The sequence below is a fragment of the Spermophilus citellus genome (genome assembly GCF_964194105.1).
Source record: "Spermophilus citellus genome assembly, chromosome: 3".
NCBI lineage: Eukaryota > Metazoa > Chordata > Mammalia > Rodentia > Sciuridae > Spermophilus > Spermophilus citellus.
In genome coordinates, this window is record NC_138184.1 from 112,327,045 (window position 1) to 112,343,233 (window position 16,189).

Genomic DNA, 16,189 nt, shown 5'->3' on the forward strand with positions numbered 1-16,189 from the left:
TAGTAAATGCTAGTTTTTATTTTTTGGAGGTAGATTTTGGTAAAATCCAGAGTGTTCTAGGGGAATGTCCAATGTAGACTAATTTACTCTGAGAGTTTGGGGCAGCAGCTATTTACCAACAAGAAAAGAGTTCAATATTATAATTCCTGATGAAAATGTGTGGGTGCATTCTGGCTGAACAGCAGCCCTGAATATACAGAAATACCAAGGACATACATGAAAAGGAAATAATTTCATTAGGCCAGGGTGTATGATTTTGGAAAACTTATTTTCTGGTAAAAATTTCTTTAATGTTAGATACATGTATCTAAAAAGTCACAATATGCATAAGCTATTATAGGTTGAACATCCTTATTAAAATAAAAAACTGAAAAGCAATTGACAAAAATAAAGCTGGCACCGTGGCACATGCCTGTGATCCCAGAGACTCAGGAGGTGAGGCAGGAGGCCAACAAATTCAAGGCCAGACTCAGAGCATAGCAAGACCCTGTGTCAAAATAAAAATTATAAAGGCCTCGGGCTGGGGATGTGGCTCAAGCGGTAGCGCGCTCGCCTGGCATGCGTGCGGCCCGGGTTCGATCCTCAGCACCACATACCAACAAAGATGTTGTGTCCGCCGAGAACTAAAGAATAAATATTAAAAATTCTCTCTCTCTCTCTCTCTCCTCTCTCACTCTCTCTTAAAAAAAAATTATAAAGGCCTGAGAATGTGACTCAGTGGTAAAACAGCCCTAAGATTCAAATCTCAGTACCCTTGCACCTCCTACTCCAAAGAAAAAGAGAGAGAGAGAGAGAGACTAATAGAACAGATGAAAGAACATAAAACCTACTGTGCAGAGAAGAAAATTTGAACATTTCACTGAGAATAAAACAAACACAAAAACATCTGTTTTCCAGCAGTAGAAGATAATAAAGAAACCAAAAGAAAGTGTAATCACCATTTCAGACGTGTCATCCGAGATTGTCCTTTCACTTCATCAACTTCACTCTTCAGTGCTGATACCCTTTGTAGCTCTTCTTGGGCGTAAATATATCCAGATATAACCTTTTTCTCCTCAATAGTTTTCTATAAGTAAGATACAAAAAAACCCACAAAATGTGTGTCAATATTTTGCGGGATTCCATATGAAGTATGCAGACTTCATAGTTTACAAAAAAGTTATAAATAATAAATTTGCTTAGAATTCTGAAGGACAATCTTAAATTACTTTGAATATTACTTCATTCAGTTACATGCCTCTCCATCTATACTGGATTTCACTATGGCATCTTCAGGTGCAGAGGAGTTTACAATAACACTACATATTAGCACAGAACCTGAAGCGCAGGTCATACTCAATAAATACCCGATGAATGAATGAATTTTCAGGGGATAAGTTGTTCTTGCATTTGCTCACTCACCCAATATTTACTGTATGTTTAAATGTGCCACGCACAGCTCTAGGCACCAGAATATAGCAGTGCACAAAGAGTGGGGGAATCCCTTCCTTCCACGGAGCCTACTACTTCTAATGGGAAAACTAAGCAATATGTAAATAAATAAATAAAATACATATCATGTGAGATAAGAATGGGGTTGGAATCTTAAATCACAAGGTGATTAGAGAAGGTTTTCTTGAAGTGATATCTGAGCAAAGTCCTGAAGGAAATGAGGGAGTGAGTCTCTAGCAAAGGAATAGAAACAGGAGTTTTAGTTGAGAAGAAAAACCTGGAGCATACAGCACCCTAGAAGACAAGGGAAGAAAAATTCTGTAGGAAGAAGTAGTGATTAACCAGGTCAAATATTGCTAAAAGATCAAGTAAGAAAAGAACTAAGAACTGATCATTGGAGTTAGCAATGGAAAGGTATTCATGATCTGACAAGAAAAATTGCAGTGGGGTGATTGGTTTAGAAACCTTTCTGGAGATGGTTCCAAAAGAATGGAAGGACCAAAAGGTGAGAAAGATAAAGAATGAAGAGGTGGGATTTTGGCCTGCCAACAAGACCGGGACATCAAGGGATAGAAGGGAAAAAATAAAAATAAAGGGTTGAAGGAATTACAAAGAATTAGCCCAAAATTCTAGTGTGATTTTCCCTTTAGGTATTGCCAAAATCCTAAGCTGTGCACAAGCAGAGTAAGACTCCCAGAAACCAAGTGGAAATCAGCAGATGATTGCTAAAGAGCTGAGCAAGGATATCAACAGTTTCACATTGCTAGGGATATAGAGGTAGGGATCAAGCCTTGTCAAGGTGTAGAGGCCTTGCTAAATGCCCTAAGTTATCAGCTGAAGTCTCAGAAGAACTACTTCCTTAGAAGTATGGGTATAACCTAGGAGTAAAAGCCAGGCTCTACAAGTCAAAACCACTCTCTGAGCTTCTGCCATGGATTTGAGGACTCTATCTTATGAGTAAGGTACAACTAGAAAAATTTTAACTCTAACAAAAACCACCCTCAAAGAGATCAAAGTGATCATCCAGTCCATAAATGACATGGCCAGGAACAGCATTCAAACAACTGAGTTCTAGAACATGTGCTCTTAAACCATTTTGCTATTCTGCCTCTGGGCATATAATATCACCCACAGGAATGATTAGGAGAAAATACCAGATGTTAGGGTTGACTGAGCCTTTGAGTTTTTCAGAAGCTTTAATATTCATTATTTCACTGTCCTAGAGCCCCTGAAGAGCAAATACTCCCACTTTACAGATGGAAAACAGAAAAATTGAGTAATTTGTTCAAGGTCAGCAGAAACATGTGGGAGAGACCTGTATATTAGCTTGGCCACTTATTAGCTGTGTGCTTCTTTAACTTCCCTCAGTCAACTGTGAAACAGAAATACTAATAACATCTCTTTCAAGAAGCAAAGAAGTATATGTAAAGCACATAGCATAGAGTTTTGTATTAAAGGTGTTCAATAAATGTTCATCCTTCGTTTTCCTTATTTGATTGAAAGGGTTTTAAGATCTAAGCTATTTTCTTAATAATTCTAAGCTATCATCTTTCTACTTGCTTTCTTGTGCAATTGTAAACTGGAGTTTGCAAAGATTGCATGACATGAGGTTTTAAAAAATTAGATGCAAAAGCAGGTTTGAGAATCCACTGTCTTTTTTATAGGTTGATGAAACAAATAAAAGGTATTATGATTGAAAAGAAACAAAAACTGCCGGTGTCCACAGATACTATGATCACATGTGTAGAATAATACTACAATTATTAGAATGTGTAAGAGAATTTAGCAGATAGTTTAATATAAATATCAATATAAAATCTAATCAAATTACTATACATAGTTAGAAAACAAATTAAAAATATTTTATAACACTATAAAATTATAAAGTATCAAAAATAAACTTCACAAGGTAAAGGATCTTTCAGGAAAAATTATATTATTGTGAAGCAATGAAACATAAAGAAATGGATCAGAAGACTTCTTATTGTAGTGGTATTAATTTGCCCTATATTGGTTTATAAATTCAATACAATATTTAAAAAAATAGCCCCAAAATTTCCTGAAAAAAATGTTTTATAGTTCTATCCTATAAAAATGTAAAGAATAAGGCTGACTGAGACACTCTGGTAGAAGAACAAAGTAGAAGGATTTGCTCTACAGTTATTAAAAGCTATAGCAACTGGGAAAACATCTTGTTCACACAAAAATATACTACAACAGTACAGAAAAGAAGAGCCAAGAAACATATTCACTAATACTTGATATATCACAGATGTCACAGCAGGTCAGTATATAAAGGGATTTTTTTTTTGGTGGGGGCAATACTGGGGACTGAATACATGGGTGCTCTACCACTGAGTTAAATTTTCAGGCCTTTTTATTGAGACAAGATCCAACTAAATTGCCCTGGATCACCTTGAACTTACAAATATTCTGCCTCAGCCTTGAAAGCCTGGGATTACACATGAGCACGACCACACCTAGCCAAAGGTGTTCTTTTCAATAAATGCTGCTAGAGCAACTGGTTATCTGTATGGAGGGAAAAATGAAATGGACCTCCACTTCCACTAAACAAAAATTGACACTAAATGGAATAAGATCAAAAAAAGCACATATCATACACAGAAAGTATTGATAAATTTTAGCATATTAAAATCTTCATTCAAGGAACAATCTTTTTTTTAAAAAAAAACACAAATTAGAAGATATTTGAAACCCATATAAAACAACAAAGACATAAAAAAATTCATGGAAATCACCTGTAAATTAATGAGAATAAAATATACATGATCTTATAGAAAAAGTGCAAAAGACCCGACAAAGTACTTCACAAAAAGAGGAAATACAATAGATTCTCAGTGTTATGAGTAACCAGAGAAAAGCAAATGAAAAACACAATAAGATACCATTCATTAAATACCCTTGGGATTGACAAAAAATAAAAACTCTACAACAGCAAGTGGTGGTAAAGATATAGAGCCACAGGAACTCATACTCTTCATGATGGTGCAAATCGGTACAATCACTTTGGGAAACAGTTGGTAGCATCTAGTACTACTGAAGATAGACTCAGCAATTTCACTCCTAGATTCATCATCCATTTTAAAAATACAAGTAGTTATATACCAGGACACATAAAAAAGAATGTTTATACCTACACTGTAACAGTCCAAAACTCCAAAAACATTCATATGTGACTGAATAAGTAACTTGTGGCATATTCATAAAATAGACTTCAATATAGCAATAAAAATGAACCACACCCAATTGAGGAATCTCATAAACATTTTAAAAATGAAGCAACACTTAAAAGAATGCATAATAAAAACATAAGACAAATAGTGACAAGTTAAAATAAATTTAGGAAGGCATACATAGGTGGTAAAAGTATAAAGATAATCAAGGAAACTACCCCAAAGTCAGCAGAATGGTTACTTATGTGGAGAAAGATGGATGTAACTGGAAAATGACATGGGTGGTGTCAACACTGCTAGTAATATTCTACTTCTTACCTGGGTGGACGTTATATCACTATTTGCTTTATAATTATTACTGTACATGTTTTTATACAAGGCATCTTGATTATCAAAATATTTGTTATCCAGCTAGGTGCAATGGCACATGCCTGCAATCCTAGAAACTCAGGAGGCTGAGGCAGGAGGATGACAAGTTAGAGGCCTGCCTCAGCAAATTTGCAAGGTTCTGTCTCCAAATAAAAATTTTAAAAAATTTGGGGTGTGGGTCTATGGTAAAGCTCCCCTGGTGCAATTCCAAGTACTAGAACACTTTTTCTGACCCCAATGCCAGCAACTCTGAGGTTGCTTAGGAGCAAAAGCCATCATGAAAAGACATTACTAATGTGCTAATCACTAAATGCTAACCTCACAAACTTCTCAACTTGATTAACAACAGCAGTTTCTCTTGCTTGTTGTAAGAATCCATAATGCAAGTTGTTAGGTGCAGGAAAGGCTGAACTAAGTTGTCTGCAGGGCATGCTCAACAAATGTTAGCTGCAGGATGACCTGGCCACTCAAACCCCCTCCATCTGGTTCTTTATCACCTGTTTGCATTAAGTCTAAATGATCAAGCCCCTGCTCAAAGATGAACACATTCCACCACTGCTGAAGGCTGAACTCAAGGCTGAACACTTAACCCCCTTGTGCCAACAAGGCATCTTGCAAATCCAAAGACCCTATTAGATTTAGGAGCACAGCAGAAAGTCTATAAAACCTTCCCCTGCCGGGCGCTCGCTCGCTCTCTCTCTCTCTCTCTCTCTTTCTCTTCTTTTGCACTGCTGCAATAAAGATTTCTTAGTTGCTCCAAGTGTTGTGGCCACTTTTCTTTCATCAGTGCCAAAACCAAGAAGGAGGGTTAAAACCCACTTTTGGGTCCCTCTTCCTTCAGAAGTCCCACTCACGGGATGGCCTGAACCCATATTCTCAACTGCCAGAACTACATCCACCCCCGGCCTTTGATTGGTGAGTTTTCCCTTCCTAGAGTCCTAAACCCAATGGTGGTGTCAGGAGGATTTGATCATTGATCATCTAGCAAACTTCTTCACCCACCTGCGGGAAGGAAAACACCCCACCGTAGCCTTTAAGGCCATGGTGGCCCTCAGGGACTCCTTCCTTAGGCAGATTCAACTCTTGGGTTCAAAATTATTTCTCTTCCCCTTCCCAGCTGGTAGTTTACTAGCATAGGCTTTGTAGGTCACCCTCAAAAATCTGTGTAAGGTCCGGGAACACAAAACAGAGAACTAAACATCACACCCCACCCAGAACTTCACTGTTTTGGTGGCTCTCATAAAGTCCTCTCACTTTAAGACTCAGCCACTAGAGATATGCTTACCCTCCCCTTCCTCTTTCTTTTCCTTGCTCTTGCTCTCTCTCCTCTTTGCGGCCCTGGGAGTCCCGGGTCTCTCTCTCAAGGAGGGGTCCCGAAAAGCCTTGTCCAAGGTCTCCCATGGCTCTGGCCCCATCCAGGATGGGAACCTTGACTGACAGAATTCAGTCTCTGCAGCTCCAACCTGCCACTAGGCACTCCTGATTTTTGGCTCTAGCGGTTTCTCCCCTTTTGCCTATAAATCAGTTTCCTCCCTCTCCCTTATACTACATTTGCGTCTCCTTCCTTCTTCCCTATACTATGTTTGTGTCCCCTTCTCTCACCCTTATATTATGTTTGCGACATGGGTATTGCGTCCTCTCTGCTGGTCCACTCTCCCTTACAATGCCTCTTGGATAATTCAAAACCCTCTCCTTGACACCAGACATCAAACCCCCCAAATGGATCAAATATAGCACCCAGGCCTGGCCCACTTATCCCTTAGACAACCAAAGCAGATGGCCCCCTTTTGGGTCTCAGGATCCCTCCATTCTAAGGGGTCTCTACAACTACTGTGAGCATTTGAAGAAATGGGTAGAGATCGCTTATGTCCAAGCTTCCTTCTTGCTCTGATCCAATCCTGCTGTCTGCCCCTCTTGCAAACCTCTACAAATTCTTCTAGCTTGCAAACCAACTCCCCCAACCACAGATCCCCAACCTTCTCCTTCTCCGGACTCATCCACTACTTTTGACCCTGCTGATGAACCTCCAACCTATCACCAATAGGTCCTCACTTTCAACCTTCTGCCCCAGCCTCTCTGCTGTCACTCCTACTTTAGCAAACTCTTTTCTCCCCTCCAATCACTAGATCAAAAACCCAAACCACTGCCCTTTCTCAAATCATTGTCCCCTTGTGTGAGGTAGCAGGTACTGAAGGCATTGTCCACTTTTCTATGGCTGACCTTTCCCAAATTGACAAAATGACTAGGCTCATATACTTCCAACCCAGTTATATGTATCAAAGAATTTCAATATTTAACACAGGCCTATAGCCTCACCTTCCATGATGTCTATATGATCCTCTACAATACTTTACTTCCTGAGGAGAGGAGACAAGTCTGTGAACAGGCTTGCACTCATGGATGACGAGATCCATCAGACCAATCAATCTAGCACATACCAATGGGCCCCAAGCAGTTTCAGACAAGACCCCTCTGGGATTACAACACCAATAATGGCCTCACAAACCCAGATTATTTCACCACTTGTATTCTAGCAGGTCTAAAAAGGGCAGCCCAGAAAGCAGTCAATTCTGAGAAACTTCAGGAAATTATCCAAGATAAACATGAGAACCCAGGCTTTCTGGACTACCTTACTAAGGCTCTCCTGCAATACACTAATTTGGACCCAGAAACCCTTGATGGCTGACAGTTACTGATGAATTATTTCTTTGCCCAAAGTTTTCCTGATATTCAGATCAAACTTAAAATATTAGAATGGGCCCCCTCACTCCCCAGACCAAGATTCTTGCTACTGCTTTTAAGGTCTATCATAACTGAGATAAGAAGGCTAAATGCCTAAAGTGCCACATGCTGGCTCAGGCCCTCCATGGGCCCTCTCAAAACTCATCTCCTATGTGGCAAGATCATCCCCCAAATTTAGAACCCCCTAGGGCCTGCTTTCAGTATGGACAAGAAGGACATTGGATCAGGGCCTGCCTCAATCCATGGTTGCCTACCAGACCATGCCCAAAATGTTCCATGATGGGCCACTGGGCTTTTATTGTCCCTGTACCTGAAGAGGTACTCAGCCAGGCCCTATCCCCGATAATCTCATGGGACTGGCCACTGATGATTGATGGGGGCCTCCTGACTCCTGTCCCAACAAGTCCAAACACCATGCTGGAATCCAGGGTCCAAATTACGGTTGATGGTTGCAAAATTCTTTTTTTATTAGACATTGGAGCAACATTCTCAGTGTTACAGGAGTTTTGGGGATCCTTACTTCCCTCTCAGTCCCCTAATGTTGGGGTAGGAGGAAAAACAATATATCCCAAAACCACCCCACCCCTACCCTGCTTATTTAGGCCACCATTCTCACACTCCTTCCTGGTGATGCCCCAATGCCCCATTCCCCTATTAGGCAGGGATATTCTATCTAAATTTAAGGCCATGATTTCCTTTCTGCTGTTTTCACCATCCTCCATCCCCTCAATTATACTCATGGCTGCCCTACAGGCTACACCAGATCATTCCCTTCTGCATTTTCAAGATCAAGTAAAACCATTAATCTGGGACACAGAGACTCCATCCCTGGCTCAATGCCCCCAAGTTGAGGTACACTTAAAAATACCTATCACATTCCAAATGAGCCTCAGCATCCCCTCCTTATGTCCAGTCAAAAGGGACTACAACCCATCATTTCCAGCCTTCTCAAAAAAGGCTTTCTTAGGCCCACACATTCATCATACAATACTCCCATTCTTGCAGTCAAAAAACCCAATGGGACTTATTGTTTTATCCAGGATCTTCGCCTCATGAACAAGGCAATCAAACCTATCCACCACTAGTTACAAAACCATATACTCTCCTATACCTTATTCTGGCCTCAACTTCCTATTTTTCTGTTATAGATTTAGAGGATGCTTTTTTCAACATTCCTTTGGTCCCACCTTCCCAAGACCTCTTTGCCTTTACCTGGACAGATCCAGATACTCAATGATCTCAGCAATTAACATGGACTTTCCTCCCTCAAGGCTTTAGTGACTGCCTACACGTTTTGGTCAGGCATTGTCCACCAATCTAAAGAGCCTCAACCTCCCTCTTTTGACTCTCTTCCAATACGTAGATGGCTTACTCCTCTGCAGTCGCTCCCTCAATATTTCCAAAACTGACACCAACACACTTCTTAACTTTCTGGCTGATAAGGGTTACCAGATGTCTCCCCAAAAAGTACAATTATCACAAACCCAGGTCACCTACCTTGGAGTCCAACTTTCCCAAGATTCCAAGGCAATCACTTTAGATCAAAAAGCTCTAAATTGTGACTACCCCAATCCTAAAAACTAAGGAGAAAATCTTATCCTTCGAGCAGGATATATGGGGGCTGGATTCCCAATTTCTCACTCCTGGCCAAACCAGTATATGAAATGGCCAAGGGAGACAAACAGGAGCCCCTCCCCTCATCACCTAAATCTTATTTTCTCTCCATACAACAATCCCTCCTACAAGCACCAGCCCTACATCTCCCAGACTTCCAACAAAACTTTCTTCTTTATTCATGAAAAAACAGGCTTAGCCCTTGGGGTGTTAAGTCAAAATAAAGGGCCCACCTTTGCTCCTGTCGCTTACCTTCCCAAACTACTAGATCCAATTGTTAGGGGACAGGCCCCATGCCTGCATGCTCTCGCTGCAGCACACACTTTACTATAGGAGACAAATAAACTGACTTTGGTAGCACAAATATTATCATTTCCCTTCACACTCTGGAGGATCTTCTCACTTACAAACGCTTAAAGACCTTTACTCCCTGCCACATCCTTTTCCTTCTGGTCTCATTCCTCCATGATCCCCCCCATTTCCTTTAGGGCCTGCTCAGCCCTAAACCCAGCCACTCCTCTTCCCCAAACAGAAACACCTTCCTCCCATCACTGCCTTGAAGTACTAGAAAACCTTATCCTCTGACTCACTCATATCTATCAAGGGCCTTTGCCCGATGCCACTTACACTTGGTTTACAGACGGCGGCAGCACCTTCACACTAGATGGCCATCATCATGCAGGATACTCTGTTATCTCCCTGACTGACTCACTCAGCATAAAATTTTCTACAATAAAGGCAAAATCCCTACCTCCACACACCACCAACCAACAAGCTGAATTTATAGCCATCACTAGGGCATTTTACCTGGCGGCTGACCATTCCCTAAATTTATACACAGACTCTAAATATGTTTATCACATAATCCTCTCCCACTCTGCCACATGGAAAGAGAGAGGACTTCTTACAACTAGGGGCTCCACAGTCACCAGTGCTGATCTCATTAGAGCCTCACTCCTTCCACACCAACATGACTCTTCACCTGTTACAAGAGGCAATTCAAGGGCTTATCAGGAAGCCTAACTAGCAGCCCTTGCCCCATTGTACCCTAGCCCCAGTTATCCCACAACCCAAATCCCCAGTGTAAACCCGATTCATGCTCTCATACCTTGATTCCATCTTTCACACTAACTCCCAAAGCTTAAAAGCTTTTACAAACTCGTTTCTCACACTCAGCCCCAAGGATGTTCACTTTCTGAAACAGCTAACTTCTAACTGTTCCATCTGTAAAAGAACAAATCCTCAAACCCTTTTGAAACCTGGAACCTTCCCTACACATCAAGCACAGGGCCTCATTCAAGCAGCCGACTGGCAGCTGCACTTTACAAACATGCCACCAGTTTGCAAACTTAAATACCTACTAGTTCTAGTAGATACTTTCTCAGGGTGGGTTGAAGCCTTCCCAACTGCCAACAAGTGGGTTACCACAGTCGCCTCTATCCTTGTCTCTGAGACGATACCCAGATTTGGAATACCCACATCTTTTCAGTCCAACAACAGACCCAAATTCATTTCTCAGATTACACAGCATATTGCTAAAGCTCTTAACAGCCCATGGCACCTGCGCATCCCCTATCATCCACAATCATCTGGAAAGGTGGAGTGTGCCAACCAAACAATAAAAGAAATTGTAACCAAACTTACCCTTGAAATTCACCTAGATTGGGCCAAACTTCTTCCCCTTGACTTATTGTGACTTAGAGTATCACCAAGAAAACCCACCCTTCTCTCCCCATTTGAAGTCATGTATGGCCATCCTGCCTTTTCCCCTGGTGTCATAGCTTCTCTGTGGACTCTACCAGAAAGTCTCTCTTTCCCTCTCCTCTCCTTTATACACTCTCACCTCTGGTAAAACCAAGAAACCCTACTCCCAGACCCCCAGAGGACTCATGCTTCTTTTCCCCTAAGGCAAGGAGCCTGGGTATTCTTCTCTCTCCCACAACACCAAGATTTTCCCTTGTCACCAAAATGGGAAGGACCCCTACAAGTTACCCTATATACCCCCACCACTGTGAGGTTTCAAAAGTCTCCAACAATGCTAACTCCCTGGATTCACATTTCTAGGTTAAAACCTGCATCAGCTCCTGAGCCTGAGTCTGTGGATACCTCCTTTTCTTCTTCACTGGCATATGCCTGAAGCCCTTCTCCCACTAACCCACTGAAACTTCATTTCACCAGGTCCTCCAAGAAACAATGAATAACCTCCAGATCTGGGTCTACCTCCCTTACCTCCTCTTAGCCTACCCTGCCTTTTCCCATATCTCCTTCATTCAGATCCTACATATGGAAATTCACAGTAGTTGATCAATGGAAGGATAGATCCATATCAAAAACTGAACAAAGTGCCATTTTTGACATGCCCCTCAACTCAACTGCCCCTATTACCATTTCTCTTGCAAATTCTTGATTCTACAAAACAGCCTGAATAGGACCCTATCTCTGCTATCTATTCAATCAGACCCAAGATTATTGTAAATGGTGTCCAGACACTTATAAAGGTTGTCCTTACTGGTCATGTAGAATCCATCATTATGCCAGATACCAGAAACTAGATACCAATATGTTCCATTTGATACCTGAGGAGACTTGGAAAGAGGCCAGAGCACATAGAAGATGAGAAAATAGCATTTTGAACTAAAAATCTATGACCCAGCCCACCCATGATGGGCCTCAGGAGTCACATGTGCCCCCTCCCTTTTGGGCTAACTACCAGACCAAACCCTCTGAATATTTATGGAAAGGGAGGAGCATAGCAACACAGGCCCCGACCAAGTCAACAATCTTTACCTCAGACATAGAGCACTCTGAAAAAGTCCTAACTAAAAAGACAGAGGAACTCCAAGGTCCCTCCTCCTCAGACCCCTCCAAACCTAGTTCTCAGATCCATACTTTGATCAAAATCATCCAAAACACACTGGCATTTCTAAACACGACAGTCCTCACCCTAAATCCCCCAAACTGTTTTCCTTGTGCCTCCCTGGAAAGGCCCCTCCTGGCTGCAGTCCCCCTCAAATTCTCATATGATCTCTCCCCCACTGGCAGTAAAATGCCTCAAATATCCCTTTGTGGGAACCCACACCCGATAACACCAATTTCTCTTCCTTGCCCCCATGGCTCTGCATTCGCCTCTCGTCACACACCCAACATGACAGATGGTGGCATTACAGGATTGCTTCTACAAACAAATACACAAATCCTGGAGACTTTCTTTGGTGTAATGGAACCTTAATGACCTACATCCCTGACAATATAACCACTCCCTGTTTTGTTGTCCAAGTAACCCCTCAACTTACTTTATATAGCACCACAGAATTTGAACACTTTTTGTCTCACTCTACTTCTCCACACAGTAAGCATGCAGCCTTCCTGCCTATTCTGATAGGAATCTCTGTAACTGCAACTGTAGCAGTTGGAGTATCAGGTGGAGATACAGGGCACTCTATCTGGACTGAAGATGACCTTCACAAAATGCTTCAAGCAGCTCTCAATGCTACAGCAGAGTCACTCTCCTCCCTCCAGAGACAGGTCACCTCTGGCTCAGGTGGTTCTCTAAAACCAAGGAGCATTAGACTTATTGACAGCTGAAAAGGGAGGTACTTGCCTATTTCTAAGGGAAGAGTGCTGCTATTATGTGAATGAATCAGGCCTAGTAGAACAGAATGTTAACAAACTCACTGACTTTCCAACCCAACTGACTAAAACTACTACCCAAACTTCTTTTCTGGAATTCTTTTCAAATCCTTTTGTCAAGCCCTTCTTAGTCTCTCTTATAGGCATAATACTCTTCTGCACTTTCCTCCCATGCATAATATAGTTCCTCCCAAAACAGATGAACACAATTTCTAACCATACCTTTAACCAGTTTCTTTTCAGGGACTGCCAACTGCTTCACAACCTAGATGACTCCATCTCCTCTCAAGGAGCTTGCACCCGATGCTGACAATGCAAAAACTACGGCCAATCAGACAGCAAGAGACAAGGAACCCAGAGAAATTCTTAGTCTGCCACCCTGAATTTTTGAGCCTTTATGCCCTTTTAAGCCTCCTCATGGCCTCTTCTCTGCTAGTCCTGCAGCGTGGAACTCCTGCCAAAAACTGACCTTTGCTTTAATCCTCATGCTATTTTTGCTCACTGATCCTCTTCAGGTGCTGGTGAAGCCACGGGAAGACAACACTTTCAATACTTCCTAGAATCCCTACAACAGGTCCAGTGGCTGATACCAAGGATCTCCTCCACCCAGGACTGGTTTGATACCATTGATGACTTATGGCTTCAAGGAATTGTGTGGACTTTGCCCCTGCTGAAATAACAGTCTATAGCATCTGGGTGTTATTTCTAGCTGCCCTGGTGTTCCCAGACCTGTCCCCCAGAAATTCCTCCATTTTCCCTCATAGGTTCTACACTGCCCCAACATTAAGCAGGAAGTAGCCGGATGATTTTATGCCACCCCCATGTCACTTAGAAAAAAAAAGGGAGGAATGTTATGTGCAGGACAGGCTAAACTAAGTTGTATGCAGGGCATGCTAAACAAGTGTTAGCTGCAGGATGACCTGGCCACTCAACACCCCTCTTTCAGGTTCTTTATCACCTGTTTCCATCAAGTCCAAAAGCTCAAGCCCCCGCTCAAGGCTGAATACTTAACCAACCTTGTGCCAACAAGGCAGCTTGCAAACCCAGAGACCCGATTAGATTTAGGCATAACAGCAGAAGGGCTATAAAAACCTTCCCCTGCCAGGCGCGCGCTCTCTCTCTCTCTCTCTCTCTCTCTCTCTCTCTCTCTCTCTCTCTCTCTCCTCTTTTTTACTGCTGCAATACAGATCTCTTGGTTACTCTGAGTATTGTGGTCACTTTCCTTTCACAAATACATTTGAAAATTCATTCCTTCAACAAATGTTTACCAACATCTAAGGCTTGCCAAAGACTGTTCTCAGGGTACCAGCAAGGTCCAAGATAAGTAAAAGGTCAAACAGAGAACCTGAGAACTTTCATTTCCATCCCCATTAGACTTGGCTTTCTTACTCTCCTACCAAGTTTCACACATAGAACCTAAAAGCAGCAATCTAAGGCACACATCAAGTCATTATCCAAACCATTATCCTAGGGAGGAATCATCCCTTGGATTCATTTGATAAAATCATGGTTTCCTGTTTTTAAGTAGGCAGAGATCCCCTTATCAAGAACTCTCAGTCAAGGCACTAGTTTTAACAATGGTGATGATTTCTACACTGACCAAAGTGGGGTTAAAAACTTTCAAGGATTGCTTTGCCTGGGATCCAGAGACTAGAGGCTTGTGATATTTTAGAAATTATATACTAGGTTTTGTATGTACTGTAGTTTTTCTCAGGTTAAAGTCCATACCTTCATGGGATTCTCAAAGTTGTTCAACCAAAAAGAACAGCTGTGAATAAGAACAGCTCCCAACAAGTTGAATAGTCCAGCTTTTGAGGGACAAGTCCATGTAGTCACTGCTAGGTCATCTGAATTGAAACCTGACCCCTAGGCCTGTGCTCTCAATGACCAATACTTACTCTGAGTTCTTTGAAGGCTTCACCTAGAGTGGAGAACTGGTGGCCCTGGTGAGCCTCAATGACCAGACACAGGAAACAGAGGAGCTGCCTATCTTTCTAGCAATTTGGGCTCAAATCAACTCCTGGTCTGGACACTTCCTCTGGGCCACTCTGCTTCCTATTCTATTTCTGGGTGAAATTTGCTTTCTGCCTTGGTGGCATCTCCTCCCTCCTCAGACTCTCCTTGGTTGTCTTCCTCTGCCTCCTTTTCTTGTGCATCTTCTATTTCCTTCTCAGGGCCCTCCTCATTCTCTGTTTTGCTCTTGTCCTCACTCTCTTCCTCAGCCTCACTCTCATCCTCTGAGTCACTGTCCCCCTCTTGCTTGCTTGCTACCTTCCCCTCCTGTTCCACGTTGGCCTGACCTCTTCTTCTAGGCCTCTCCCTGCTGGCTGGAAAGGTCCAGTCCTGGATTTCATGAATGTGCTCAGCCAGGTAGTGACCTAGGAACTTCTGCCTGTGCGTTTGGCATTGCAGTGGCCGTAGCAGAAGCCACATTCTCTGTTCCCTTCCTTGCCACAGAGACTTTTCTGAGTGGCACTCGTCATGTGCTCTCATAGGGTAGATTCTTCAAGGCCACACTTACTCAGCAGGCCAGGTGGGTGCTGTGCCACTGTGGCCTAGGCCTTGGGCCTTCAGGCTCCTTAGCTTCCCTTCTTCTGGTGCTGGGTCCCCTCAGTGGGAGTCACCACCATGATGGGCCATGAGGGGTCCTGGTGCAGAACTTAGAGCATAGGGCCTTCCCACTGGCTCCACCTGCTTCCTGGACACTGTGTGTGTGTGTGTGTGTGTGTGTGTGTGTGTGTGTGTATTTTGCAGGAATTGGAGCCAGGGCCTTGTGCATACAAAGCATGTGCTCCAATAGTGAGCCACACCCAGCCCTATGTATAACTTTTCCTCTCAGCATAATGTTTAGTAGACTTAGCTGTGGTGTTCTGTGTACTAGTACTTGATTTTTTATTATTGCTGATCATGGTCCATTGTATGATTATATAAAAAATGTTTTGTTTTCTGTTGATAGATGTTTGTATTTTGTCAAACTTTTGGCTATCAGGAATAATGCTGCCAGGAATGTTCTTGTAGAAGTCATTCATGGGCAGTGAACTAATCTCTCTTGAGCATGTGGTGTAGTCCTGAGTCCTAGAGTAGGTGTATGTTTGGTTTCATAAGGAACTAACAAATAGCATGCATGAGAGTTCCAGTGACTGCATATCCTCAGCAACCCTTGAGATTGACCATTGAAATTCATTAACCATTTTGCTGAGCATCTGTTT

At 42.3% G+C, this 16,189-nt stretch overlaps 1 long non-coding RNA gene across 1 annotated transcript in view; it reads right to left on the minus strand.

Annotated features, from left to right (window-relative positions):
• Window positions 1–13,383, minus strand: part of LOC308645366 — a 46,004-nt gene extending 32,621 nt beyond the window's left edge. Inside the window, exons 1-2 of the long non-coding RNA XR_014021184.1 lie at window positions 13,203–13,383; window positions 939–1,066 (exon numbers count right to left, since the gene is read on the minus strand). This is a non-coding gene — a long non-coding RNA (uncharacterized lncRNA). The remainder of the gene's footprint in view (window positions 1–938; window positions 1,067–13,202) is intronic.
• Between the last annotated feature and the right edge of the window lie 2,806 nt (window positions 13,384–16,189).